Source organism: Nuphar pumila, chromosome 6, assembly GCF_984573655.1.
Source record: "Nuphar pumila chromosome 6, dmNupPumi1.hap1.1, whole genome shotgun sequence".
Classification (NCBI taxonomy): domain Eukaryota; kingdom Viridiplantae; phylum Streptophyta; class Magnoliopsida; order Nymphaeales; family Nymphaeaceae; genus Nuphar; species Nuphar pumila.
This window is the reverse complement of record NC_143254.1, coordinates 57,552,578-57,570,570: the sequence shown is the minus strand read 5'-3', so window position 1 is coordinate 57,570,570 and position 17,993 is coordinate 57,552,578. Positions and strand designations below refer to the sequence as shown.

Below are 17,993 nucleotides of genomic sequence, written 5' to 3'. Positions count from 1 at the left end.
TTTATATCAGCCACATTCAGCCTACACTCTTAGGCTAACTTCAAAAATGCACTGCATTTCTCAAAGTTTCAAAAGGATTTCCCAATTCCTCATTGAAATTCCCTTTTCAAATTCATATTCATTCATTCATATCATTCAAATTGCATTATTTTCAAACTCATTTTCCAATTTCAATTTCAGAAAATTCAATTTTCTCAAGAATTTCCAAGTCTTTCTCAGGATCTGATTTTCTCAAAATCCTAAGTTTTCAAATGACATTTCAAAGCATTTCCCAAGTTCAAATCAAGATTTTCCTATGTTTTCAAATTCTTAAATTTCAAAATCCCATGTTTTCAGAAAACGATTTTCTCATATTTTCCAGTTTTCCTGAGAATTCATTTTCCATTTCAAAAGTCATTTTCCAATAAATTTCTTAGATTTTCTCAAGATTCTCAAATCCATTTTCTTATAAAAGCAATTCCAAGTTTCCAATCTCAAAACCAATTTTCTCAGATTTTCAAGTTTTCCTGAGAAATCACTTTTCAATGCAAATTTCTGATTTCCAATGAAATTCAATGATTTTTCCCAAAACTCCAATTTCAAGCACTTTTCCAATCATTTTCCAAATGCATTTCAATTTTCCAAAGCAAACATCATAGTTTCTCAAACTTGCATTTTTTAAAAAATTTCATAGCACAAGCCTGATTCTTTGTGCATTCTAGTAAAAATAGAGCATAATTTAGCTATTTGAGTCAAATTAAAGCACGTAATTGATCCTTGGTTCAATTACCCCTGGTAAAGGCGCCAGGAACGGTTGAACCTCGTACCGACAGGCGGATCTCATTCCATGGAATTTTCCCGCAAATTTTAAAAACGGAGACGAGTAAATTTTCAAAATCATTTTCAAAACTTTGGTCGAGTTTGACTCGCGAAATTCGTTTCTCTCTCGCAAGGGAGGGGAAAAATTATGCGATGATAACACATCTTCAGATAGAGTGCATAGCCAACCTACATGGGGGGAAAAGAAAGGAAACGAAAACTTAAATGACAATATTCAAATTGAAAGAACAGATTGTGATTGCATGCAACTCATTACTAGTATAAAACTATGAAGATTCAAGGTTTAAACTCCTCTTCTAAGCTAATCCGCCATTTGGGCTTGCATGCATTGATGCAAAGCACCATTGGCTTCACGTCAATCCGGAATCATAACCAACAAGGTGAGTCTTCACCTTAACTTCTTGGAGAAGATGAAGGATGATGCAGCAACACTCCACGCCCAGGTGGTTCCCACGGTTCGGAGGGAGGAGACAAGAGGAGAAGAAGGAGGTTTGGGAGAGAAAAGAGAGAGAGAGAGTAAGTTAAGAAAATCGCCCATTAGAGAGGGGCCCATTATTTTTTTTAATTTTATAGAATGTGCTTTAGGGATGGACGACTAGGGTTGTTCTCTCCAAGATGGAGTGCTGGGGAGCTCCACGCCTGTAAACACCCCAAATTTTCACTCACCTTCTTGACATCGCCCTCAATCATCATATTTCATTTCTTCAGAAGCAATGAAGGGCAAAATGGTCATTTTCCAAGATTAAACCTTGCAGAAAGTCCTAAATTTCATTCTTGAGCCTCAAAATTTCTATATTTAGGTTTAGAGACATCTTCAAATTGAAAAATTTCAAAATCCTTTTTCTCGAGAAGAAGGTAGAATTTCCACTTCCTGGTTTAGAGTAACATTTCCTTAAACATGTCTTTGCATCGCATTGCATGAACACTTTGCATCATTTCACTGCATAGCATGTCAGTTCGAGATCCAGAACTCCTGATTTTCAAAATTGTCAATCCAGATTTGATTTTTAAACTTTTCAAAATCGATTTTTAAAACCCTAGGTAATCAAAATTACCAAATTTTCCCATTTTACCCCCAGGACTTTGAATTACAAAAATCTTCTTAAGAAAAACAATCTGGATATTTGGATATTGATTTTAAAGATTTTATCTCAAAACTTTTTGCAAAAGATTTTAAATCTCTTTACAAAAATTTTTTTACATTTACTTTATCCATATTTTGCTCTGAAAAACCAATTTTTCCAAATCCTTGAAAACAAATAATGTTTTATCTTGTATCTTCAAATAAATGGAGCGGGACCCGCCTTTGAACTAGCATCATACTCAGACTCTCAGGTAAGTTGTTTATTCTCAAGCGGGACCCACCCGAAGTTCATACCAATTTACAAATTTTTCTTAATTTCTCAATATTTATTTATTTATTTATTATTATTATTTTTTTAGTTAGCGGGCCCACACACATGTGGCACCCCATTTGAAAATAAAAGATTTTACAAAACAAAATTAAGCTTTATTTTCAAAAGGATTTTAAAAGTGGATTGAGGTGACATTTCCATAAAAGCCTCTCATTTATTTCCTTTTTATTTATTTGTTTTAATACAAAAAATTTTTTAGAAGGAGGCAGCCTTAAATGGCACAGCCGAATTTCCCTAAAGAAACAAATCTAATGTTGCCAAAAACTTAGGGAAATAAAGCCAAAGTTTTAAAAAAAACAAGATGCGCCTCTCTATTGAAACGGTTGTTTTAAAAAAAAATCCAAAAAAACTATAACGGAACCTCATGAATGGGGGAAATCTGCGTTTTTTTTTTTTTAAAAGAGGGGAAAGTTTTTAAAAAAGGGGGCAAGGCATTCACGGAAGGGGGGTCGATTGAATTGGAGGCGTTTTGGGTTTTGCAGAGTCTTCACCACCAGCGCCATTGTCCATTGAAGGTGAAGGAGTTCACATCTTCTTCAGTTTCAGCCGTAGGAGAGGTCGTCACCAGCACCATCCTTTACTTTTCCTTCAGCCTTCAGCCCCAACCAGTTGCTATCCAGACCCTTCTTCAGTCTAACAGGAGAGTCGACCACCCTTCTTGCTGTCTACCGTGTCAAGCTGGTGCAGAGGATCCAAGCAGCTGGTTCCCCAACTTTCTTCAACCCATCCACTCCAACCCATCATCTCCAGCAACGTGCTTACCCTTTTCTGCAATCCAGCCACAGAGGAACCACGTTTTCATCCGTTCCAGCCAATTAAGAGGTATACTTTTAGAATTACTTGTACTCTCTAAATCCCAAGAAAGATATGGTTTTGCTATTAGTCTTCCTTTGGCAATTTTTCTTTTGATCAACTTATTTCTCCTGTGGGTCATCAATGTTCTGTGTCCCAAAAACTGGTTTTCACAAATTGGATCATCAATGTTTCTGTCTGAAATCATGACTGCAATGATATGATGTCTCAAAGCATATTATAAAACACTGTTGTCTGTTATTTTTTTTTGTTCATGTTTCCAAGGGCTGTTGGCTGACTTTATCTTCTCATCCATGCATGATTCTTGTTTTTTTTTATTTTTTTCGTGACTTCATGAGATAAATATCTTTTGTTAATTTTTCTGTTCATAATTTTATCATTGCAGTTAATTGTTTATGGCACAGACCTTTGACCTATAATATTTATTTCTTGGATTCATATGGCAGTCCCCTGGTTATCCCTTGCTTGGGGGTTTTTCTGATCTGATTTATATTTGAAATCCATCAACTTTCTTCCTGAGGATACATACATGGCATACTTCAGTTTCCTAGAAAACGTTAGGGATACCATATATATCCTGAGAAGAACCACGCATTTGATGAAGTCGTTACTGCTAATTCCCTCTTGACTTTGAGATCCGTGACCTGCTCATTGCTGTAGAAATGGTACTCAAATACTTGGTCTACCACTTTTACATTGTAACTCTTCACTAGCTGCTGTGATCAGCTATTTTGAAATAGATTTATGAAAAGACCAACTTTGACAACGCCTTCCTAGATATGTCTACATCTTGATCAGTGGATTCTAAGGTTTGTCAGCATAGGATTGCTTAGGAAGTTATCTTTTGTAGACCTTCTCACATACTGGAATTTAGCATCACCTTTCATGTCCTTGCATAGATCATTGGATGTTGAGGTGCTAGGGCTCAAATTTATGTTTGTTATAGGGTCAAGTTTATGTTATGTGATAGAATTTAGCTTAGGTAAGGTTGATCCTATAAGCTTAATAAGTTCAGGAGGTATAATTTGTTGGTCATCTAACATATGCATGTTATTATGTTAGTTCCTGCACTTAATATCTTGCAGAAATTTTTTTTTATACACCTCTGTAGTGATTATTTCATGTCTTTAACTCGATCCCTTGTATATTTTCTAAAATTTAGCAATTCAGCATCATATGTGATTTAGTCTATTGCTTTGTTTTCAGTTATATTTTGCATCTTATACCTTCCTTCTGATTATTTTACATCTGCTGTCTTTGCCTCTTTTGAGCATCTGTACTCATATCATGTGGTTACATATTAATGTTTCTACATTAGCTAAGAAGAAGGGAAATCGTTTTCCCTCCATGGTTTTGAGTTTATCAAGTGGATTTTGGTGAGATTATAATCATCGAATGAATGAAAACCAACTAGTCAATAGTGAGTTTGAAATTCAGCTGGATTCAATGGAATTCATATATTGTCTATAGATATGAATCATAAGAGCTGAAAGCAATCTATTTCACATGAACCCAATTGTTGTTGGCAATTCACTTAAATCCTACCCTTTATCTACTTATGTATTCCACTATACTCATCCACTTTCTGCAGGTGTGCAGTCTTGATAATTAGCCACCTTTATGAACAGATATATCCATATCCGTTCATGATCTCTGCCATCTTTTGCACGCTTCATTGTTGATATATAGGGAAGCTCCATACCCGAATTTGTTGAGAAATATGTTGTAATTTGGGAAATATGGCTGTGTAAAATCCCCTACAGAAACTGTATATACCTGTATTTTCTGGTTTTACCCATTATATGGAATTTCCATTAAACATATATATTTTCTCATTATATGTATATATATAGCTATGTATATGTATATCTATTGTATATCTACCTATATGTATGCGTATATATGTATATATATGTCTATATATATATATATACATGTATATATACTTATATATATATATATATATCCCTTAATGTGTATTTGTTATTACATATATTTCTCTTTTCTCTTACTTTTGTAAATATATCTTCATTATCATATATCATTCATCATAAATTCAAGTATTTCTATATCTACATGTATATCTTAGTTGTACATAGCATATATACCCATTTTCTTGGTTATCTTGTACTAACTCTCATTTTGTAGGAAAATCTAGAAGCGGTTGATTCCTTGGCTCCATTTCCATTTTCTTTTACTTTATGTTATGCAATGTAACAATCCAATGTAAACCTTGGAATAAGATTTACTTTTACTGCTTAGATTAGGCCGCATCTCATATAGTTTGATTTCAGCAATATCCTGATTATATGATGCATACATCTCAATCTTTCAAAATTCACCGTGGATGAACACGAATGGCACGTGCACCAACTCTTAGAGAGTTGATGAACTCGGTGGAATCCATATTTACGGCCCTAGTCGGAATATGGACGAGACCCAGATCCATCATCTCTCTACCAGTCACATTGAGCCTACACTCTTAGGCTATCTTGAAAATGCACCTCATATTTCCAATGTTTTCAAAATATTGTGAATTAACTCAAATAAGTTCTGAACATATTCATGGCCACAGTCAGAATATGTGAAGGATTTATTTTGGCTTAATCCACATTTTTCCAACAAATTTTTCAGAAAGTTTTTCAAAGTGCATTCATTCATTCAAATCATCTACATCATTCATTTTTCTCATGATTTTCTCAAAAGATTTTCACTTCATGGAATCGATTTTCTCAAGAAACTATGATGATATTCGGAGTTGGATTTTCCAAATCAAAATTTTCCTATGATTTTCCTTGGAAATGTCATTTTCTTAAGATTCTTTTCAAAAGGAATTTCTCATCTTTCTAAAAAATCAAAGTTGATTTTCAGACATTTCAAAGACAAGATTCTCAGGATTTCAATTTCCTAAGTTCTAAATTTCTTTCTTCAATGAATTTTTCCTATAAATTTTCTATCCTTTTCTTAAGAAAATTCTCAAAGTCTGAGTTTTCCCAACAAGTGTTTTCCTTTTCAAATGTTCATCTTTTCTCAAGAATTCCTACAGTTTTCCTGAGATTCTCATTTCTTCATGGTTTTCCAAGTCATTCTAAACTTTCTCAAAATTTTCCTGAGATTCTCATTTCTTCGTGGTTTTCCAAGTCTTTCTAAACTTTCTCAAAATTTTCCTGAGATTCTCATTTCTTCAGGGTTTTCTAAGTCTTTATAAACTTTCTCAAGATTTTCTCGAGATTCTCACTTCTTCAAGATTTTCCAAATCTTTATAAAATTTCCTGAGATTTTCAAACCTTCTTCGTCTGAGTTTTTCTGAGAGATGGATTTCCATCTTTTCCTGAGAAATGCTTTTCAATTCCAAATGTTTCCTAAGCATACAACATATTTTCCAATTTATAATTTTTCTCATAGCACATGCCTGAATTCTTTGTGCATTTAGGATAGAACACAATTTTAATGATTTTACTAAGTCAAGCACAATTTTGGTCCTTGGTTCGATTACCCCTGTTAAAGGCGGCAGGAACGATCGAACCTCGTACCGACAGGTCGAGCCCCATCCCATGGATTTTCCCACAATTTTCAAAACGGAGGCGAGTATTTCAAAAACAATTTCCAAAATCCGGTTAAGTTTGAATCGCGAAAGCGTTTCCCTCTCTCTTCCACAAGGAAGGGAAGACGAGAAAAATTTTGCGACGATAACAGGTTTGGCGACCGTGATGGGACTGTCTTTGTTTGACCTAAATTATGCTTGACTTCGTTCAATTATTGAAACTGTGTTCACAAAATGTCAGCTCTTTTACTTTTGATATCATGCGAACCTAGGAGCCTAGATTCTGACCTAGCTAACATTGACTGCATATAGCTTAGGCATGGTTTGGTAGGACCAGATTGAGGAGATATTTTCATGCTCACATAGACTTAGGTCTAAACACAACTCTCCTCAATTTAGGATCTGAATGCAAACAATGTATGCTTCTTCAAAGATTTTCAAAAGTCTATCTCTCTAGGATTTAGAGCCATCTATTTCTTGCATGTGATCATTTTTCAAAACCCCAATTACCTATCATTACCCGGTCTTCATGTTGCTGGGCTCTCTTCCAGAACCTTAGTTCGGGACAGAGCCTCACAACTGGGCCAACTATTTGGGTTAACACCCCCCTACCACGTACCGCGGGCCACAGTCCGAAGTATATCGGTAGGCGCTCAAGGATGTTGGAAAACCTTACCTTAGAACCGGAGTTGAAATTATATGCCACGTACCTCGAATTTCGGTTCGGGTATATCGGCATAACTGGATTGGACAAAGATGATCTGAACCTAGAGTTAGGATTAAGGTCCTACAGCTGTTTTTAAAATAATGCATTTAGAGTCAGCCTTTTAGGGAGTGCTGTATGTGCATAAATGTTTGTGCAGGATGTGATTGTTTGTATGCTACCTTTATTTCTCACATTTTTCCCAAAAATATTTTCAAATACCCATATTTCTCATCTTTTCCTTTTATTTTCTCAAACCCTGGATGATTTTCAAAACATTCTATTTCTTTCAAAACTCCAGGTGGTTTTCCATTCTACCTTTCTACTGGATCTCGAATTTCCAGCTACATTTTATATCCTGCCTGCAAAATTTTTCAAATCTTCCTACATTTTCCTAAGTCTCATTCCAAGTTTTTTTTCTGTTTCACTTCGATGGCATCCAGTCAAGTCGATCCTATCTTTCCTGAAGGTCACATCTGCTATGAGGTGCGACAAGGTCGTCCTGAACATCGAGCCCTTAGCACCGGAACTTTCATTCCCCGGTGGTACTATTCCTGGCTAAAAAGCTTTTCCCGAATGTTCCTGGACCATTTGAGCGAGTGCGGATTAGAATTGGTGTCAGCAGTTGGAAAACAGACCATCAACGGCAACCTGATCCACGCAATGGCAGAACGATGGAATCCTCGGACATGTACATTCTGGTTCCTGTGGAGAGAAATGACCGTTTTAATGGATGAATTTTCAGAAATCATGGGGTTACCAGAACCAGCCGGTCAGCCAAGCGATCCATTAGAACATCAATTCCTGATCAATGTCAAGGGTTTGGACCCCCGAGACTCCTTAGCTCGTATGACAGGCCGCCGATCCTGGCCCCTGATCCAGTTGGAAGGAAATAAATATGTTGACATGCTTGAGTTGTACCGCCTATATGGGACCTTCGTTGAAGTCAGTTCGCTATCCAGGACAGCTAAAGAAAGGATTCAGAATGTAATGGTGTTGTGCACTGTAGGATTAACCCTCTTCCCAGACGGACAAAACTACATGGACATCAGAATAATCCAACTTATGAGAAGATGGGGAAGTCGGCAAACCAATCGCCTCTCCATAGCCATGGCAGCGCTCGCTTTCCTATATCGAGGTCTGACTCGATTCTCACTTGGAGAATCCATTTTAGTTGAAGGATGCATCTACGCACTTCAATCCTGGTTCTTCCAACATGTTCCAACCCGAGCAAGCTCTTTCAGATACAATGGTCAAGAACTTCTTCTAGTGGTACAGTACCGGTCTATGATCAACAACATTCAAGAAGATGACGTAGTCTGGGACTATTTTGATAGGCAATTATCCCCTCCCAGATATACATACGCTTATGGCAAGCGGTTCAAGTTACTGGGACCATTCTTCTGCACTTACTACCAACCAGAGAGATGTGTTCGACAGTTCTCCCAGAGACAGCAGTACGTCGAAGCCCGATTGTTATCAGGAGTTATGGCAGAGTTTGATCTCACTTCCACACAATGGTCCGGGGCATATCATTCTGCCCGCTACGGCTGGGATTCCTTTGTCTCTCTTAAAATCTTTCCTGGTCCTAGAGTGTCTGCTGATTATCGTGAATGGTGGCAAATTGTTTGTCCTCCACCTCTTTGTCAAGATCAATAAAATCATGTTTTCTCATTTCAATAAAATTCTTTCTTTTTCTATTGTGGTTTGACGACCTCGCCTAGGTAACAAGGCACATTTTTGTTGTTTGTTTCTCATGCTAAAAGAATGACAACACAATTGTCGTGATTCTCGTGACAACTCAGTCCCTAGTAATGGGATATCTTCTTCAAATTGTCTACCATATTTTCAATAAATATTTTTTCCAAAAGCCAATTCCTTCATAATCTAATCAGGTCTTTGCCCTGCAGAGAGAGAATCCACAGCTACATTAGAGCATCCGCAGTATTTTGATGGTTCGAACAAGGTCAGGAAAAAGAACCACATCACCTCAGCACTTCTCTGCCTCAGAAGGAGAAATGGATCATCCCGTGAATCAAGATCAACAGCAAGAGGATGATGGCATAGATCCGCAAATGTATGCCATGTTCCGGAAAATGATGAATAAAATGATGAGTGAACAAACTGGGACTAGTGCAGAAAAAAATCAATTCAGAGAAAAGTTCCACGGGCATAAAAGCAAGAAAACTTCCAAGAAGCAGGTTCAGCCAGAAGAAATCTCAGATGAATCCGAATCAACTGAAGACACTGAGGAAGAATATGAGGTGCCACCGGCATTTCAGAAACGTGGTCGAGAACAAAGGAAGAGCCGCAAATCAAAGAATCAGGAACCTTTGCAGTCACAATTCAGGGAAATGGCCCGAGTTGTTAAGGATCTCCAAGCCCGCGACAAGGGCAAGAAAGTCTTCACCAGTGAGGACTTCTATGACGGCCTCGAAGGGGATGACGATCTTGAAAACCTTCCCCAAAAATTCATCAAGTTCGATGGTTCTGGCGATCCAAAAGCCCATCTCGCCACTTTCTTCGCAGAGTGCTCAAGATTCAAGAGAGATAACAGAGCACTATTCTTGTGTTTCCCTCGCAGCTTGGAAGGAGTTGCAGCTAAATGGTATGCTGAGCATATTAATCCCATCGAGCTCAAGGAGTTCGATAAAGTGGTGAATTTATTTATTGAACGCTTCTTGTTCAACACAGAAGCGCTCCCAACATTAAGTCATCTCTGCAGTCTGAGGCAGAATGAGAATGAAAAAGCACGAGATTTCATTCACAGATGGAGGTCAGCCTGCAACAAAATGAGAGATCCCATATCTGAAAGGCACGCTTTGTCATTAATCCTTAACAATTTTTCTAAACCATTAAGAGGATTAATCTCTACTGCACCATCCAGGACCTTCATTGAATTAACTGAACGAGCAGAATGGCTCGAGCTAAGCGTAGAGAATGAAGTCTATGAAGGCTTCACTTTTTCCAAAAATAACTCCCAAGGTGAGCAGAAGAAGAAAGCTCACTTCACCTTCTCTGCCAACAACAACAACAACAACAATAGCCGAAATCAGTACAAAGGGCAGAAGAAAGATTACTGCTACGGTGCAAGCAATTCCAACAATAAAGAAGATCAGAAAATGAAGCCTGCTCCTCAATTCAGCAAGCCTTCTCAGCAAGACCAAGGGCCGAAATTGCGTGAAAAGGTTAAACATGAAGGATGGAGTTATGATCGAAAATTCACTCCTCTCGACCAATCACTCGAAGATGTGCTCGAGTATATGTTGTCGAAGGAAATGGTCAAGTTGCCAAGACTGGCCGATCCCTCTGTGCCTATGGGGAAATGGAAGGATCAATTCTGCAAGTTCCACAGAACAGTGGGACACAGCACTGAGAACTGTTTCGTTCTCAAGAATATTGTGCAGGATCTTATTGACAAGAATTTATTGGTAGAAGGAGAAGAAAAAAAAAAAATTGACATTCTTAAGCAGCCTTTTCCTTCACACACCACAGCAGTAGTGTCTGCACAACCATTCCTGCCTCACGAACACATCAAGCCGTGTTCTGCACAAGATCTACAAGTTCAACATCAGGTATCAGTACTTTGACAAGCAGCTCCAGCTTCTAAAAAGATGGATCTAATCTCAGCATTGGGCAAGATGAAAGTTTCTGAAGCACCTGTAAAGTTAGCCCCCAAGTCAAAGGGACTTCCTGATTTTCTCAATCAAATCATCAAGCCCAAGCCGGAGAATTCAAGTCAGAAGCCTCTGACCGCTCTGTCCAATGTTTCCATTCTTGACTTGGCCAAGAGTTCCTGCAAGCATCAGCAAGTACTGGATGATCTGCTCAGAAAGATCAAAGTTAAACCCAGTACCACTCCTGAAGACATGGCACAAATAGTGAATTCGGCCATGACCAATGCGCCAATCACTTTCTCGGATGAGGACCTTCCAAAGCCTCATTCCTTTCACAATAATGTTCTTTACATCGTCGTTCGGGTAAGGGGAATGACAGTACCCCATGTACTAGTTGATGGAGGCAGCAACCTCAATATATGTCCCGAAATGACCGCAAAGGCACTAGGCATTAAGGAAGAAGAATACATTCCAGATCCTATCACCATCTATGGGTTTGACAACCATGGTCAGACGGAAAAAGGCAAGATATTCCTGAAAGTATTCATTAATTATTCGGTACATTTAGTGCTTTTTCATGTGGTCAATGTGCCACCCACCTACAATTTACTGCTCGGAAGGACATGGATTCATAATGAAAATGCAGTACCTTTCACCTTGCATCAATGCGTAAAATGGTCCAAAGGTGGAATGATTACAACAGTGCTGGGAGAGGACCCAGAAGAAAGACTCCCACAGCCTATGATTCATCGACCATCATTCACTACAGATATTCCTAGCATCAGAGAGAATGAAGAGATCAGTTTCAGAGAAAGTCAGGAGATACTCCAGGCAACATCAGAATTATCCCTGCATACTGTAGCCATGACCCGATGGAGAGGTCCCAAGTTCTTCAAGATTGGAGGTCGTGTGAGCTACGACACTGTCAAAGATCATCCATTGTTCCCACAATTCATGAAAGCAAGAAAGGGATTTGATTTACTTCTGAAGCATGGTTACCAACCCTTTAAAGGACTGGGCAAAAATGAAGATGGTCGTGTCGAGCCAATGATCCAAAAGCATCGTCCCCACAGGGCAGGATTAGGGTTTTCCGGCGGGAGCTCACCAAAGAAGACTGTTTTTGTTAAAGGGGCACATTGAGAATCGTTGTTGCATTTCCTTTCTATTCCTTTCAAAATAAATGTCTCAATATCTTTTATCAAAGTCAAATCAATAAAATGTCAAGTTTCTTTGTCTATCTGGATGCCATCTGCCTCTTTTGTCTCTACATTCTCATTTTATAACTCAATGTCATTTTATGCATATATCTTTTTAAATGATTGTTTGTTGTATGATGAATGATTTCCCTAAATCCAATTTCTTATCCAAAATTTCAGAAATGCCTTCCCGAACAATCAAGAAACTCGTTATCAATCCAAAGGCTTTCCAGAAATCGGCAGCAATTCACCGAGTCAAAGCAAGCACAGGAGATAGCAAGCTTCCAAAGCAGTTAGATGATTATGCAGAATTTGATCCGTCTCTTCAGGAATTACCAGAGTTCGCCTCAGTTCAGAAGCAAGATGAACCATCTGCTCTAGTACAAGATCCTACTGAAGATGTCAATATCGGCTCAGAGGAAGATCCCAAGATTCTCAAGAGCGGTACCAGTCTAAGTTCGGAAGAGAAAGAAAGACTTACAAATTTTCTCAAGCAACATGAAGAAGTGTTCGCATGGACATATGAAGATATGTCGGACTTAGATCCCAAATTGGTCGAACACCGACTCGTTTTGAAGCCAGATGTAAAGCCAGTTAAGCAAAAGCTGAGAAAAATGGATCCTAGAATAGAGCAACAAGTCAAAGAAGGACTTGAAGATCTGCTCAAAGCAGGATTTATCCGACCTATTGACTACCCAGATTGGTTAGCTAATATCGTCATTGTCCCAAAGAAGAGTGGCAAAGTCAGGATTTGCATAGACTTCAGAGACCTCAACAAGGCAACTCCGAAGGATGACTATCCACTGCCAAGCATTGATCTTCTGATTGACAGCACAGCAGGACATGCCATGTTCTCCTTCATGGATGGATATTCCGGCTACAACCAGATTAAGTTGGCCGCCCGCGATCAGTCAAAAACTTCCTTCACTACGCCTTGGGGTACTTTCTGTTATACAGTTATGCCTTTTGGGCTCAAGAATGCTGGAGCAACATATCAACGGGCAATGGCCGTTATCTTTCACGATCAGATGCGCAAAATCATGGATGCATATGTTGATGATATCCTCATGAAATCTAAAGAGGGAGAAGATCACCTCGAAGCGCTTGATCAAGTCTTTAAGAGACTCATTCTTTACAAGTTAAGGCTTAACCCGCAAAAATGTGTCTTTGGAGTCGAAGCAGGCAAACTGTTGGGTTTTCTGGTCAGCAAAAAGGGAATTGAAGTTGACCCGGCCAAAGCCAAGGCTATCATTGATATGCTACCCCTGAAAAATCTCAAAGAGTTGCGTAGCCTCCAGGGACGCATGCAATCAATTCGGCGATTTATTTCCAACTTGGCGATGAGATGTGAACCTTTCAACCACTTACTCAGAAAAGGAGTAAAGTTCGAATGGGGACCAGAATGTCAGCAATCGTTCGATCGAATAAAAAAGTATCTTCTCAATCCTCCTATCTTGAAGCCACCAGAATTGGGAAAACCTCTTTTGTTATATATCTCAGTCAATCAAGTTGCATGCGGCGGATTCTTGGCGCAGTACAAAGAAAGCAGCTTGATAGAGCACGCCATTTATTATGTGAGTAAGACTTTCATAGATTATGAAAAGAGATACTCGCAAATAGAGAAGACCTGCCTAGCTTTGGTATGGATGTGTCAGAAGCTAAGACACTACCTGCTGGCATCTTGTTATCGTCACAAAATTTTTCCCGTCTTCCCTTCCTTGCGAAAAAGAGAGGGAAATGCTTTCGCGATTCAAACTTGACCGGATTTTGGAAATTGTTTTGAAATACTCGCCTCCGTTTTGAAAATTGCGGGAAAATCTATGGGATGGGGCTCGACCTGTCGGTACGAGGTTCGACCGTTCCTGCCGCCTTTAACAGGGGTAATCGAACCAAGGACCAAAATTATGCTTGACTTAGTGAAATTACCGAAAGTGTGTTCTATCCTAAATGCACGGAGAATTCAAGCATGTGCTATGAGATTTGGTAAAATATGGTTTGGAATCTATGATGTATGGTTAGAAAACATTTGGAATTGAAAAGCATTTCTCAGGAAAATATGGAAATCAATCTCTCAGAAAAACTCAGACGAAGAAGGTTTGAAAATCTCGGGAAAGTTTATAAACACTTAGAAAATCTTGAAGAAGTGAGAATCTCGAGAAAATCTTGAGAAAGTTTATAAGGACTTGGAAAATCATGAAGAAGTGAGAATCTCAAGAAAATCTTGAGAAAGTTTATCAGATTTGAAAAATCATGAAGAAATGGTAATCTCAGGAAAATTTTGAGAAAGTTTATAAAGACTTAGAAAACCATGAAGAAATGAGAATCTCAGGAAAATTTTGAGAAAATTTATAAAGACTTGGAAAACTATGAAGAAATAAGAATCTCAGGAAAATTTTGAGAAAGTTATAAAACTTGGAAAACTACGAAGAAATGATAATTTCGATAAAATGGAAGGAATTCTTGAGAAAAGATGAACTTTTTGAAACGAAAAATACCTATCGGGAAAACTCAGACTTTGAGAATTTTCTTAGGAAAATGAGGGAAAATTTATAGGAAAGATTCATTGGAGAAGGAAATTCAAAACTTAGGAAATTGAAATCCTGAGAATCTGGTTTTTTAAAATATCTGAAAATCAACTTGGATTTTTGAGAAAATGAGAAATTCCTTTGAAAAGAATCTTAAGGAAATAACTTTTTAAGGAAAATCACACAAAAACATTTGATTTGGGAAATCCAACTCCGAATATCATCATAGTTTCTTGAGAAAATCGATTCCATGAAATGAAAATCTTTTGAGAAAATCATGAGAAAAACAAATAATGCAGATGATTTGAATGAATGAATGCACTTTTGAAAAGATTTCTGAAAATTTTATTGGAAAAATGTGGATTAAGCCAAAGTAAATCCTTCATATATTCTGACTGTGGCCATGAATATATTCAGGGTTTATTTGAGTTAATTCACAATATTTTGAAAACATTGGAAATATGAGGTGCATTTTCAAGATAGCCTAAGAGTGTAGGCTCAATGTGACTGGTAGAGAGATGATGGATATGGGTCTCGTCCATATTCCGACTAGGGCCATAAATATGGACTCCATCGAGTTCATCAACTCTCTAAGAGTTGGTGCACGTGCCATTCGTGTTCATCCACGGTGAATTTTGAAAATTTGAGATTTATGCATCATAGAATCAGGATATTACTGAAATCAAACTATATGAGATGCGACCTAATCTAAGGAGTAAAAGTAAATCTTATTCCAAGGTTTACATTGAGTTGTTACATTGCATAACATAAAGTAAAAGAAAATTAAAATGGAGCCAAGGAATCAGCATCTTCTAGATTTTCCTGCAAAATGAGAGTTAGTACAAGATAACCAAGGGAATGGGTATATATATACTATATACAACAAAGATATACATATAGATATAAAAATACTTGAATTTATGATGAATGATATATGACAATGAAGATATATTCAAAAAAGTAAAAGAAAAGAAAATATATGTGATGACAAGTGTACATGAAGGGATATATACATATATATATATATAGAAGTATATATATACATATATATATACATATATACATATACATGTATACATATAGGTAGATATACAATAGATATACATATATATAGATATATATATACATATAATGAGAAAATATATATGTTTAATGGAAATTCCACATAATGGGTAAAACCAGAAAATACAGGTATATACAGTTTCTGTAGGGAATTTTACACAGCCGTATTTCCCAGATTACAAGATATATTTCAACAAAAATGGGTATGGAGCTTCCCTATATATCAATAATGAAGTGTGCAAAAGATGGCATATAGATCATGAACGGATATGGATATATCCGTTCATGAACATAGCCGATTATCAAGACTGAGCAGAAAATGGAATGGTTGCTGAAGAATTAAAATGTTGTGTTACATGGAATCACAATGCACTCAGAGACAACCAAAAACAGACATACCCCAGAAATTAACATACGATTAGGTGCATAGGCATGACATTGTTGCAAACATGCAAAGGGAAGAATACCCTTAGGAGCAGAAAGTTCTGATATATCTTCAGCATTTACCAAACTGATCTGGTTTTTTCCAAGTCCCTTGTTTTCAGCTGAAGATTGATCACTTGCATTGCCCTTTTGAACATCTGGTCTTTGCAACACAAAGATTTTCCATTTCTTTTCCCAGTAGCTCTCGGGCACAGGACCCATTGGTGCACCAGGAGAAATTGAACCAGTGACTCTAAGAGGAGAGGAGAGGCTATGAGTTCTTCCGGTTGATCTGCTCATATCAAAGAAACTAGGTGAAGGAGACAGAGAAATACTAGTGTCAAGAGCAAGAACCTGTAAACATCTTGCCTTCTCAATTAGTTTTCTAGCATCTATATTCTGAGGGAAGTTCAATAGTCTCTGAAGACAGGAAGTGGCATTTTCAGTAGCTAACAAGGAAGATCTCAGTAGAAGCAGCATGGAAACAGCCATTGCTGAAACAAATGTGCCACGATAAGATCTTGCAATTCCACACTGAAGATCATCATCCTCACTAGAGTCACGGGGACTATTAGGTGATTCAAATATAGCATCCCATATGACCAAGAGGTCTTCAAACAAGAATTCTCGCCCAAATAGCACACGCAGCCAACGCAACGCAAAGTACTGAGCCTGGACGCCAAGCTCCACCAGATGACAATGCAATGATGAGTCAACAATTGACAACAAATGGTACAATGAATAAGATGCTTCAATAACTGGAGGCAATCCCATCAGAGATCCAACAGAAGGTGAAGAAGAAAAAAAATCTGCCATGGCCATCACACCACCAGCTCCACTCATTAAAGCATCGAACATGCAATAAGCATCGTGTTCCATAAATCTTTCAGAAAAAAAGAACCCCAAGTTCCCCTTCTGCACCATATGTGTCGCTTACTAATATAACAACCCTCACAACAGGATCTAGCTCATCCAGACTGCTAAGATTTCCCAAACTTCCTGAAAGACAATCACCATCGGCGTTCTGCAGTGCCCGGTTTGTGAAAAGATGAGAATCATCACTTGAGACCTTGTTATTCTCTTCCAGACTACTCTCTGCAAAAGGCATGCCATCAAAACTGTCGTTGAAATGGTTCTTATGGAGCTTCCTTACTTGAACTAGATGTTGCACATCAACATGAAGTACATACAATAAGGGTGCCAAAAGTTCATGCATTTCTTGCCTATAGCCAGTTTCTGGGTATTTAAGACACCAGAGCAGCAATATCCGACGCAGCATTGCCTGACAAGCTGGTGTCTGAAAGTAACCACCATGCTCTGGATACAATCTTGACAAATCCTGATCTAACATTTTCTCCAGCTCAGCATTTCAAAAAAAACGGCCCCACATGCTATCTCCTCCGAGAATCGGTAGCCACCCTACGAAGATCTTCAATTGGGAACGAAGCGGACGGCAGGACCCCCAAGTTTATACGCCACTGCACCCCTCTAAGGTTGGAGAAGCCACATTTAGAAGACGACCCATCAGCGGAACTGCGGCTAGAGGAAGTCACCTCTTCTCTGGCTGCTGAAGGCATCCCTCTTCTTTTGCCGATTTTCTGACTACCTAGTTGCCTTTGGTTCAACAGAAACTAAGAGCAAGGGAGGTTTCCTTCTGGACCTCGGCTGGGCTGAAGAAGGATGGTCACGTTGGGTCTCCTGCGGTTGGGCTGAAGGTGAAGAAATCAATCGGCTGTGCTGAAGGCAATAATGGCTGGACTCCTGTAACTAGTGATGAAATGGCAGCCACCTGCTGGTGGAGCTGAAGACAGGAGAGCCCCCTGCTGGATCTCTGCGTCAGATGGTTTGTAGGCTGAACTTGTAGATCCCTGCAGCG

The 17,993-nt window shown here is 38.3% G+C and overlaps 1 pseudogene; it reads right to left on the bottom strand.

The window, feature by feature from the left end:
• LOC149834883 (uncharacterized) overlaps nucleotides 1-17,694 on the bottom strand; it is a 41,404-nt pseudogene extending 23,710 nt beyond the window's left edge.
• Nucleotides 17,695-17,993: the final 299 nt, after the last annotated feature.